We start from the raw sequence: 13516 nt of genomic DNA on the forward strand, positions 1-13516 counted from the left end.
ACCAGTCCATTGGAAGTCCATGGTTGTCAACGCACTCCTAGGGAATGGTACCTGAAGAAAGAGGATACCAGTATACAAACATGCTGGCTTAGGAAAATGTGTGTGCACAGAGCAGAGTTTGCTACATGTGGTTGACCACATGGCAGAGGATCCAGATGAAATTGGTGCTGGCAGCTAATTATAATAGGCCACAACCAGTGCTACCCATGCTGCTTATTGCCAGTTTAGGTGGGAGCAGGAAATCCAGCAACTTAATGACAACCAGCACCTCTTGAAAGGGGAATGTTTGTAAAGAAAGAAGTGGCTGAGGTTAGGCGTGAGGTGGGGCCTTTACAGGGTGAATCACCAGACACAGCTACGATTGCCTTTCTTCAGATTAGCCTCATTGGTCCTCCCTTCAACTCACTACAAATAAGAATACCGGAAACAGGAACTATACTCATAGTGCTCTTATAGAGGCTCAGGCCGATGTCGTTGAGGATCTGAAGGTCAGCATTTATAGAGGTTTCCAGAGAACCACACTATTTTTGCATGTTTTTCTCATGCAAAGCCGTAAAAACGCTGAGGCACATTCTCAGGAGAGTGGCATTGGCTCAAGAATGGGCTGCGCTAGTGTACATGCCAAATGTCCTGGAGGTGTCCTGAAATGGGCATTAAAGCCTTCATTCAGGCAATGACCATGTGAAGGCACTTTTACTAGTCACCCATACCTCAGGTGCAGTTCAGAGCTGGGGTACTGCACTCCAAAATTGGCCCAAAATGTCCCCATTTTATGCTGGAAAAATGGGTGCAGCAAGGGCCAAATTTCCACTCCCCATAATGCCTTTGTTAAAATAGCAGAGAGAGAAATTTCAGATGGCATTTGAAGTTTTAGTGCAGTAGTATCCATGGTGTAGGTTTAAAGCCTCATATTCCAGAATCGGTTAAGGAGAGGTATCTGAACAAATTATTGCCTAGCCTCAGTTCATACATTTCCTGGATGTTGTATTGTTGGAGTCAATGGTTTATGCTTTGGCTAATATCACAACTTTTGTTCACAGAGCGCAAGCTGCCCTTGGCCAGACAGGAATCAGACATTCTCAGAGGCTGTGGGAAGATCTACGGAGTGTCCTTGCTGTATGTCATCATCATCTTCCTACAATCAAGCGACTATTAGGGCCTCCACTACGCCTCCATAACAGGAGCATTATCGCAACGGGTATGTGCATTGCCATAAGCCAGACTGGAGTCAAACATTCATAGATGCAATGTGAAGATCTATGGAGTGTCCTCACTGCATGTCATCATCATCCTCCAAAAATCTAGCAGCTATGAGGGCCTTGTGAGCACGCCTGCCTTGTCTGGCAAGTGTGAGGGCCTCATCGCCAGCATCGTCGCCTTCGAGGACTCCCTCACCCTCATCCCCATCAACGTCCTCCTCATCGGAGGAGATCTCCAGTTCCTTCATCTCCTCCTCGTTGCAGCGCCAGGTTGTAAAGGGCACAGCAGGTGAGGAAGATGTGTGCCACCCTCTGCGGACTGTATTGCAGGGCTCCACCAGACCCCTCCAGGCACTGAAACCTCATTTTCAGCATCCCGATGGTTTGCTCCACCAAGTTGCGAGTTGCAGCATGAGCCTCGTTATAGCATCGCTCTGCTGCAGTCTGAGGCTGCTGCACGGGTGTCATCAGCCACATCCTCTGTGGGTAGCCCTAGCCCTTGTCCCTGAGGAGCCATCCCTGCAGCCTTCTGTGGACCCTGGAAGATGTCAGGAATCTGTGACCGGCTGAGAAAGTAGGAGTTATGGACAATCCCTGGAAATCATGCACAGACCTGCAGGATGAGTTTGTGATGGTCGCACACCAGCTGCATATTCAGTGACTGGATTCCCTTGTGGTTGTCATAGTTGACCGCGTGTTGTGACGGAGATCTGAGCATCACGTGAGTGAAGTCGATGGCACCCTGCACCTGTGGGAAACCTGAGATCTGGGCAAATCCAATTGCTCCTGCATCCTGGCTCTCCTGGTCCCTGGCAAAATGCACAAAGCTGTGTGCCCTAGTGAAGATGGCACCCGTGACCTCATGGATGCATTTGCAGGCGGAGACTTATGATATCCCACAGAGGTCACCTATTAAGCCCTGAGAGGGATAAAAATTGACATTGCGATCACTTTCACGGCCACTGGCAGTGGGTGCCCTCCATGTCCATGTGGCATCAAATCCTGAAGCAGCTGGCAGATGTGACTGACCAGTTCCCTGGACATGCGCAGTCTTCAGTGACACTGGTTCTCGATCATCTGCAGGAATGAAAGGCGGTGTCTATGGACCCTGGCTCTAGCTAGGTGTCAACCAGCGACGGCTCTCTGTGGCTCTTCGGCGACATGTGAGGGAGCCCCAGCCGCCCCTTCATCCTGAGGGTGCTGCACCTCCCTCTGCGCAGCCAGGTGCCTCAGTCGCTCTCTTCTCTGTTGTCTTCGCTCTCTGTATGCCACAAGGCAGACAGCTAGTTCACCAGGCTCCATGATCCTGATGTACTCCTCCTGCAGGATGAAAGAAAGAGAAGGAATGGTTAGCTTGGGTGGACTAAGAACCTCTCTTGGTTAAGTCTGAAGGCTCCTTAACACATCCCAGAGAGTGCTGACCACCACTTGGGTGGCCAGAGATTAGTGCGCTGCATGGCTGCCCGAAACCCCACCTTCCTCCACCCCACTCCACCTGACTGACTGACTGGCAGCAGCTTTGCCCATTGGACTGCATACTCTGCTCTCAGCTCAGGCGTAGGCATTCTCCTAACCTGCCCTGCAAGGCTGCGCTGTTAGCTTGAACCATGGGGGAGACTGATCCAAATTGGGATGATGACATTGCAAGGGGCTGTAAGCACCTCCACCAGTGACTGCTCCATGACCAGTTTTTAGCAAGGAGATTGTACAATGTGCCCAGTTGTCCAACTGTTCTGCAGTCCACTAACACGCTCATTAGTTTACAGTCTTGTGCCCAAGAGGTGGAGGACTTGGTGGCACTTTGAAGCCTCTGCATTTCTTGAGTGGACAGATAAGCTAGTGGCCTGATTCCAAGCATGTCAATGTGGCTGCACCTGAACAGTCTCAGCTGCAGTGGAATGGTCACTTTATACAAGGTTTCCTTACTGCGTGGTCACTTCCCTCCACCCCGCTCCACACGTGCTTGTGCACTACCTTCAACCGCAGGGCCATTTTTTGGCCTTCTCACCATGTTGTCCACTCATGCCGCCGAACATGCCCGATGCCAGTGGGCACAGAAAATTCCACCCATCGTCTGTCGGATATGATTCCATAGTTTGACTATGTCAGGCTGTTGCTTGACTAATCTGTGAGACAGCTCTCTCAATTTTGGCTCAAGCCCCCAGAAGTTCATAAGGAGGACTTTGCAGGGTCGACAGGGCTGGGTTTGCTGTTGTCATTTCTGGTGCTAGGTCAATGCTGGGTGCCCTGTCCAGTTTCATTCATTTTTGCCATAGCTTCATAGTGGTGTGATACAACTGAGTGGCTTGCTAGGCCATTTCAGGGGCCATTTTAAGAGTGAACCACAATGTTGTGGGTCTGGAGTCACATGTAGACCAGACCAAGTAAAGTCAGCAGATTTCCTTCTCTAAAGAGCATCAGTGAACCGGATGGGTTTTTAACGACAATCAACAATGGTTTCATGGGCACTATAACTGAGACCAGTTTTTCATTCCAGATTTATTAATTCAATTCAAATTCTACCAGTCACTGTTGTGGGATCTGGGTGTCCTTGTACACCAGTCAATGAAAGTAAACAGGCAGGTGCAGCAAGCAATTAGGAAGGCAAATGGTGTGTTGGCCTTCATTGCAAGAGGATTTGAGTTCAGGAGTAGGGATGTCTTACTGCAGTTATACAGGGCTTTGGTGAGACCACACCTGGAGTATTACATGCAGTTTTGGTCTCCCTACCTAAGAAAGGATATACTTGCCATAGAGGGAGTGCAGCGAAGGTTCACCAGGCTGCTACCGGGGATGGCAGGACTGTTGTATGAGGAGAGATTGGTTCGAATGGGCCTGTATTAACTAGAGTTTAGAAGAATGAGAGGGAATCTGATTGAATTGTATAAAATTCTAACAGGGCTAGACAGACCAGATGTAGGGAGGATGTTTCCCCTGGTTGGGGAAGTCTAGAACCAGGGGCCACAGTCTCAGGATACGGGGCAGGCCATTTAGGACTGAGATGAGGAAAACTTTCTTCATTCAGAGGGTGGTCAACCTGTGGAATTCTCTACCACAGAATGCTGTGGAGGCCAGGTCACTGAGTATATTCAAGAAAGAAACTGATAATTTTTTTGGATATTAGGGGAATCAAAGGGTATGGAGAGAAAGCGGGAATATGGCGTTGAGATAGAGGATCAGCCATGATCATATTGAACAGCAGAGCAGGCTCGAAGGGCTGAATGGCCTACTCCTGCTCCTAGTTTCTATGTCTCTATTTTCTATTTGAACTCGTGCCCCCAGAGCACTACCCTGGGTCTCTGGGTTCCTCGTCCAGTGACATTATCACTATGCCACTGCCTATTTCAGCTGATGAGCTATTTCAGTATTGTGGCAGGAGCTGAAACCTGTTTGGAGTAAACAAAGTATCCAAGAAATTTGTAGAGCAAAGGGAGGTTGGAGATGGGATGGTAGTTTGCAGGGGCGGAGGGATCAAGGTTTTTTTTAAGCAGAGGAGTGACAACAGCAGCTGTAATGGAGAGAGGGTCAACACCTGATGAGAGAAAATCTTAACAATATCAGCTAACATGGGAACCAGGAGGAGAGGTTGGGTGGTCAGCAGTTTAGTGGGAATAGGGTCAAGGGAGCAAGTAGTGTGTCTCATGCTCATGGACAAGACAATGTCAGAAAGAGCAGGAAGGGAGATAGGAGAAAAACTATAGAAAGATGTGAGTTCAGGTTTAGGGCAGTGGGGAGCTTTAGAGTAAGTTCAGCACAGTGGGCTAGTGGAAGGTTTGTAAGCAGCAGAGGCAGCCAATCAGATGGTCTTGATCTTAGTGACAAAGAAGCGCTCCTCAGACCTATTGTTGGACATGAGTGTGGAGGAGACGGAGAGACGGGTTTAGGAATTCCCATTGCTTCTCATTGATGAGTCCAGAAATAAAATTGAAAAAAGAAAAAGATAATGGGACCAGATTTTGCTGTCAAAATAACAATTAGGCTCATGGCACTTGTTATTTATTTGTAAATAGTACAGGAACTTCAGTTGAGGGGTTGAAGTACGGTTAAATGCAAATATCCAAATATCCGAGTTCCAGAGCTCCACCATTAGCTTCAGAAAAGCGACACCTCATTTTCTGCAGCACTATTGAAACGCAATGGATTTGATAAAGTTGCAGCATTTATGTGGTGGTTATGAACTAAACTTGCACAGAAAGTCAAGTCTTGTCATTACAAGTGCAAGTAGCCTTTTAATATGATGTGATAACTGTTACTTACCACCACTTGACCGCTCTGGCACTGTAAACTATCTATTAAATGTGTGGCGCTTCATTGGTTCAGGTAATGTTAAATGTTGTTGGAGAGTCTTTAAATGTTAAAGTTTTAACTTTTCTTTTCTGTCTCTTTTTCACTTTCTCTTAATGTAATCTTTCTTTCCCTTTATTTCCCTTTCTGTATCAAAATTGATTCAAATTCACCCAGCCTAAGTAAACTTTCCTCTCCAGCCATGCTCTGTTTATTTCTCAAACCTGCACGCTGACAGGTTAAGGAAATACACAGTTGCTTGCCCTTTTCACTCAGGACCCAGATGCCCGGTTTCTCTCACTGCAACATTACTGACTCACACTTCCAGCAACTTGCCACACAAAAAATATGAAAACCTAAACATGCAAAACACATCTAACTAATGGCAGACACTGTTAGCTAGTCAGCTACAGCAAAATCTGGACCAATAAAACTCAACATATGAAGCCACAGAGTGATGCAATTCATTAATAAAGTGGCCTTTCCCTTCTGGAACCTGAATCGAAACAGAGTAGACAAAATTTTACATTGTCTTGTCTCTGTCACCTGGAAATATTCCACATAAAGTGAGGTTTGTCATTCTCAACCCAGGTCCTAGAGGCTGTGTGGCCACAAGCAAAGACTGTCTGTTAATTTACCATAAACTGATGACTTCTCTCAGTGATGTGATGAATGGAGGAGTTCACATTGGTGCAGGAGGAGGGTCTCTTTTAGAATTGAGACCAAATAGAGGAAGCTGTGATATGCTGGCCGTTTTGTATGTGACATGAACTTATTTGTTCTCTACATGACATGAGCATGTTTGTTCTATACATGACATGAGTGTGTTTGTTCTTCACATGACATACGAATGTTTGTTCTGTACCTGAAATGAGCGTGTTTGTTCTATACATGATATGAGCACGTTTGTTCTGTACATGATATAAGTGTGTTTGTCTTGCACCTGACATGAGCCTGTTTGTTCTATGCATTATATAAGTGTGTTTGTTCTATACATGACATGAATAAAAGATATGATCATAGGACAGTTAGAAAATAATGGGAGGATTGGGCAGAGTCAACATGGATTTATGAAAAGCAAATCCTGTCTAACAAACCTGTTGGAGGTTTTTGAGGATGTAACTAGCAGAATAGATAAGGGGAAACTGGTAGATGTGGTATATTTAAATTTTCAGAGAACTTTTGATAAGTTCCATACATAGGTTAGTGAACAAAATTAGAGCACATGAGATTTTGGGTAATAAACTGGCATGGATTGAGAACTGGTTAACGGACAGAAAACATAGGGTAGGAATAAATGGTCCATTTTCAGGTTGGCAGCTGTGGCTAGTGGGGTACCACAAGGATCAGTGCTTGGGCCCCAGCTATTCACAATCTATATCAATGATTTGGATGTGGGGTTAAATGTAATATTTCCAAGTTTGCGGATGACACAAAACTAGATGGAAGTGTGAGTTATGAGGAGGATGCAAAGACATTTCAAGGGGATTTGGAGAGGCTAAGTGAGTGGGCAAAAATTGGCAGATGGAATACAATGTGGAGAAATGTGGCGTTATCCACTTTAGTAGGAAAAACAGAAATACAGAGTATGTTTTAAATGGTGAGAGGCTGGGAAGTGTGGGACTTCAAAGGGACCTGAGTGTCCTTGTTCACTGAAAGTTAACATGCAGATAAAGGAATTACAAAGGCAAATGGTATGTTCACCCTTATTACAAGATGATTTGAGTATAGGAGTAAAGATGTCTTCCTGCAATTATATAGAGCCTTCGTGAGACCTCACCTGGAGTATTGTGTACAGTTTTGGTCTCCGTACCTAAGGAAAGATATACTTGCCATAGAGGGAATGCAACAAGAGGGAATGCAACAAAGGTTCACTAAATTAATTCCTGGGACAGAGGGATTGTACTATGAGGAAAGATTAAATAGATTGGGCCTTTATTCTCTGGAGTTTAGAGAATGAGAGGTGATCTCATTCAAACATACAAAATTCTTGCAGGGCTCAACAGGGCCAATGCAGGAAGGATGTTTCCCCTGGCTGGGGACACACAGGGGGCACAGTCTCAGAATAAGGGGCAGGCCATTTAGGACTGAGATGAGGGGGAATTTCTTCACTCAGAGGGTGGTGAATCTTTGGAACTCTCTGCCCCAGAGGGCTGTGGGGCTTCAGCCAAGGCTGAGATCGATAAATATTGTACAAATTAAAAACATCAAGGTGTACAGGGATAGTGCAGGAAAATGGTGTTGAAGTAGGAGATCAGTCATGACCTCATTCAATGACAAAGCGGACTTGAAGAGCTGAATGACTCACTCCTGCTCCTATTTCTTATGTTCTTATGACATGAGCGTGTTTGTGCTGTACCTGACATGATCCAGTATGTTTTGCACCTGATGTGAATGTGTTCTGTATATGACATGGGTATGTTTGTTGTGTACTTGATTTTCTTTATTCTTTCATAGAATGTGGCCATTACTGGGAAGGTCAGCAATTATTGCCTTTCCCTAATTATGGCGGTGTGCCACATTCTTGAATAAAACTCAGTGGCTTGCTGGGTGACTTCAGAGGACAGTTAGGAGCCAACTGCATTGTGTCTAGAATCACAAATAGACCAGACCAGGTAAGAATGCCAGATTTCCTCCTCAAAGGACAATAGTGAACCTGATGTGTTTTCACAACTATGCAGTATTTCATCATCACCATTACTGATACTAGCTTTTCATTTGAGATATATTTAATTAATTGAATTTAAATGCCCCAGATCATGTCCCTGGCTCATTAGTCCACGCCTCTGGATCACTAAACCAGTAACAGAGCTACTATGTTACCTTGATTATTCTGTACTTGACACGGGCGTGATTGTTTCTCATACAGTAGCTGCTTTTCTGTCGCTGTCAGTGAAGTGCCACCACTCTCCTAATCATATCTTTGGCACAGCCATTGGCTAAAGATAATCCTGGACACTAGCGTTGGGGAATCCAGTAGGTTTCCATTGAGGCTTCCTCTGTCTATGAAAGATTTGTAACTTGGGAATCAGTGGTACCAGGAGCCCACTGTTGATACCAAAGTTGCTTAAATAACCCGATGGTCTCAAAGGCCCTCAGAGGCAATCTCAGCTTTATCCAGTTAGGAAACAAAAACAAACTCAATATGCCAGTAACTCACAGGAGGTGGTTTCTGCTGAGAAGGTATTCAGCTTTCATTATCTCCACAACCACGGGCGATTACGGTTCAGTATGTGCATTGCATCTTTTCCTTTGAAATGTCTCTGTCTAAAGTAGGCCTTGACACCTTTTTAGGTGTGACATTCCATTCTCTGGCTAGTTGGTCAAGTGTAATCCACATAGGAATTTTCCAGCAAGTGGTTACTTTACAGTCTCAGCCAGTTTTTGCTTTTATGTCCTTTTTCAAAAAAATACACTTGTCTTATTTAAAAGTTCAATAAGTAAGTAAATCGGGGCTATGATCCACGGTCATGATATTTAGATAATCTTAATAGTGAATTGGCAAGTGGATCATGGGGAGATCTCAATGGAGATTTCAATTTTAATGGCTGCCTCTAAGGAGCAAAACAGGTCCTGCCCTAGAAAGCGTCTCACAAAATCCAGGTACCCTGAAACAGGATCACAGAAACACTAAAAAAATTCCAGCACTTTAGAAGAAATCATCCAAAGCAATGATGATAATCCTGAGTACTTGCAATACTAGTGAAGTTACATGTTGCCATTTACAATTTCACACAGGATATATTTAACTACCAGTAGACTAATCGTATTTTTGCAGAAACAGCTTTTTAGTGAAGGAAATTGCTTCCCTTAAGGTTACATAATCTACTATCGTAATTGTAGAAGAGGCCATTTTTCCTTCATTTGTTAACATTAGCAATAAAGTGAGGTTGCCTGCTTCATACACTGATTCTTTTCTCTAGGGGAAATGTCCCCAGTGTGACAAGTTTAATATCATTATTAAACATGACAACAGTGTGAAGCATAATTTCCTCTGTGTGCAATATGTTGCTAAATTAGAAATCCATTTATAAAGAACCTCCCACAGAGAGAGAAGAGATCAGGGACATGATAAAAAAAAGTGGTACAATGGATTCATTTATCAAAATAAGATGGCTTATTTTGCCTAATGATATTTTCATTTTCTTTAAAAAATTGTACTGCATACTTTTACAATAAATTTATAACATGACAATCCTGAATAGTCAACTACACCGAGCAGCAGTTAAACCCTGAAGCAATGTGTTGTATTTTGCATGAACATTTAATCACTGAAAGGAAACTAAAATTCATCTGGAATGCCATGTAATCCAAATATTATAAAGGGAGCTATCATTCCTGTCATGGGTGTTTTTCATTTCATTCCCTGCTCAGTGTTTTAAAGCTGCTCATTAGAGGCAGACTGAGAACACGCATTTTGTAGAATTCCCTGTATGGTTACATCACCAAGTTCCAGTCCAGTGACATTATGACTGCAGAGTGATGTCCAGAGTCCACCGCCCTGTTAATGATGACACTGGAATGGAATGGAACTTCACTGCAAGGGGAACGTTTACAGATTATCTGTTCCCAGGATACCTCTCCTCACAACTTTTAAAAGTTTATAAACACAGAAATGTACGGAGATTGAGAGACTGATATGATCCCAGATTTTCCTCAGTTAGCCACTTGATTTTGGGATAGTAATCAAGCAGTTGAAAATGGAAACTTAGTAGGACTTCAATTCTACCAAATTCCACCCACTGTTACGACCAGTCCCCAACTCCTTTAAGTGATTTGAGATGTGCAAATCAGTCTTTTATCTCCACAACCACAGAAGATTAAAGTTTTGTCTTTTGCATCTTTCCTATCTCCCTTTCAAGTGTCTCTGCTTGAAGAAGGCCATGACACCTTTTCAGGTGCGACATTCCATGTTATCTCGGGACAGGTCTATCAGTATAATCCACATTGGAATTTTCTAGAAAGTGGTCATTTTACATTATCAGCCATTTTTTCCTCGGTGTCCTTCCTTGTATTTCTTTAAAACACACACGTCTTCCTTAAAAAGTTCAATATGCCCATAAGCAATTCATGGGGGTAACCGGCTTTTCATGATACTCTCCCCACACCACGAATGCAATGGGATTCATTCTCATTTCATTACAAGGGAAAAAAATATAAAACAACAAACACACATACACACCCACATTCATTCTCCTAGCCTTGGTCAACATTATCTCTTCAGTTCTAACCAGGTCTCTTTAAGTTCTGGACAACGCGTCTGCAATCACATTTGATTTCCCGGCAATGTGGGTGATTTTTACGTGGTACAGTTGCAGGAACAAACTCCAGCGGAATAACCTAGCATTCTGTGTCTTAAACTTTCACACAAAGGGTTGTGGTCATGATAGACTGTGGTCTCTCTGTATCCATTTTGGACATATATCTCAAAGTGTTTGAGAGCCAGTAATAAACTGAGGGTTTCCTCCTCTACTGTGGAGTACTGTTTCTGATGTTTGTTTAGTTTTTTGGAGAAGTACCCAATTGGTCTCTCTATCCCTGATTCATCTTCCTGAAGGAGGACAGCCCCTACCCCAGTGTCACTCACATCGATAGTTACTTTAACTGCTTGGTTAAAGTCTGGAGCTGCAAGAACAGGCTCACCTATTAAAATGGTTTTCAGACTTTCAAAAGCTGTTTTGCATTTCTCAGTCCATACTACCTTTGCTTTTTTCTGTAGTAGTTGCTGAAGTTTGGGACAAACTTGCAGTAGAACCCACACATACCTAAGAACCTCATGATTTCTTATTTTGTTGTGGGAATGGGGAATTGTGCTACTGCTTGTATCTTTGCAGCTCTGGGCAGTACTTGTCCTTGGCCCACTACGTGACCTAGATAGGTAACTTGAGCCTTAGCGAACTCACTTTTTGCGAGATTGACCACTAGGTCAGTTGACTGTACTTTTTGGAAGAGGGCTTCCAGTTGTTCTAAATGAGTTTCCCAGATGTCACTGGGGGCAGGTGGGGGGGGAGGCAGTGGCACAGTGGTACTGTCATAGAACTAGCATTCCAGAGACCCAGGTTAATGCTCTGGGGATAAAGATTCGAATCCCACACAGTAGATGGTGAAATTTGAATTCAATAAAAATCTGGAATTAAAAGTCTGATGATGACCACAAAACCACTGTCGATTGTTGTAAAAACCCATCTGATTCACTAATGCCCTATAGAGAAGGAAATCTGCTGTCCTTACCTGGTCTGGCCTACATGTGACTCTAGACCCATAGCAATGTGATTGAGTCTTAAATGCCCCCTGAACAAGGGACATTTGGGATGGGCAATAAATTCTGGCCTAGCCAGCGAGTTTCACATCCCATGAACGAATATTAAAAAAACTAGGAGACCTAAAAAATCTAGGTACACTGAGCAATTGGATAAGCCCACCACTACCTGGTTCATCAACCTTTGAGAGGGGCATTTTGGAGTCCAAATGGCATGACTCGACACTGGTATAACCCATCCAGAGTTACGAAGGTGGAGATTTCCTTCATATGGGCAGTCAAGGGAACCTGCCAGTATCCCTTGAGTAAATCTATCTTTGTTATGTGGCTGCTTTACCTACCCTATCTATGCAATCTTCCAGGTGGGGTATCGGATAGAAGTCGGCTCTGGTCACTGCATTAACTTTTCGGTAGTCAATGCAGAGCCTTGTGGAACTGTCCGGCTTGGGCACGAGCACAACTGGGGAGCTCCACCTACAGCTGCTAGGCTCGATTAATTGGCGCTCCAGCATGTAGTTAATCTCCTCCCAAATCTGGGCCAGCATTTCTGGGCCTAGACAATAGGGAGGTTGCCTTATGGAAGGGGCCACTCCCACATCCACATCATGTAGAGCTAATGTGATGCAGCCTAGCCTGTCCCTGCATAAGCCTTTAAATGCAGTGAGCAGCCACGTCAAATCACCGTTCTGCACTTAGGTGGGTGAATAAGGAGTCTATGTTCGCTAGTATCTCTATGTTGGTTAGCCGTGTAGCAGGAGGTTTAATGTGGGTCCCACCCATGTCTCCCTCCAATTCATCCCCACTGCTACCCTCATCGTCTAGGTTCGTGTCAATGGGGCAGACCGTTACCTGCTTGTCCTCTTCTCGGCTGTGATATTGGTCTATCAAGTTGACATGACACAGCCTTTGCTTTTTCCCCCAATCTGGGGTCTCAATTAGATAGTTTACTTCCCCGAGCTCCTTTGCTACTCTGTGCGAGCCACTGAACTGGGCTTTTAAGGGCTCACCTGGTATTGGTAGGAGCACTAACACATAGTCTTCTGGCTGAAAGGTTCAGGCCCTGGCACGTTTGCCTGTCTGTTTCTTCATAGCTGTCTGGGGGATTTTTAAGTGTTCTCGGGCCACATCACAGGCTCTTATGAGTCGCTCCTGCAACACTGTTACATAGTCTAACATGGAGATTTCCTCCTTCTGTTCTTAAAACCTCTCCTTGATTAGTTTCAGAGGCCCTCACGCTTAAGGCCCATGAACTAATTCAAACTGAGTAAAACCAGTGGACTCATTGGATGAGTCCCTAGTAGCGAACAGAAGAAAACCGAGTCCTTTATCCTAGTCAAGGGGGTATTTGTGGCAAATGCCCTGATCATCATTTTTAGGGTCTGGAGGTCCTGTTCTAGTGCCCCCTGCAACTGCGGGTGATACGCAGAAGACTTCAGCTGAGTCACGCCCAGGTTACCCATGACTCCCTGGAATATTTTGGACATTTGAGCCCTGATCCGACTCGATCTCTGTGGGCAGCCCATACCTGGTAAAGTATTTGGTGAATTCCCCCACCACTGTCTTGGCAGATATGGTTCTCAGGGGAACAGCCTCTGGAAAATGGGTAGCCACATCCATGATGGTAAGGGTATACTAGTAGCATTCTTTTGTTTTGGGCAGGGGCCCCACAGAGTACGCTAACACCTTGCTGAATGATTCCCAAAAGCCGGCATGGCAATCATAGGTACAGGTTTTATTGCAGGCTGGGGTTTTCCCACAACCTGACAGATGTGGC

This window comes from Cetorhinus maximus, chromosome 3 (genome assembly GCF_964194155.1).
Source record: "Cetorhinus maximus chromosome 3, sCetMax3.hap1.1, whole genome shotgun sequence".
In the NCBI taxonomy this organism is placed as follows: domain Eukaryota; kingdom Metazoa; phylum Chordata; class Chondrichthyes; order Lamniformes; family Cetorhinidae; genus Cetorhinus; species Cetorhinus maximus.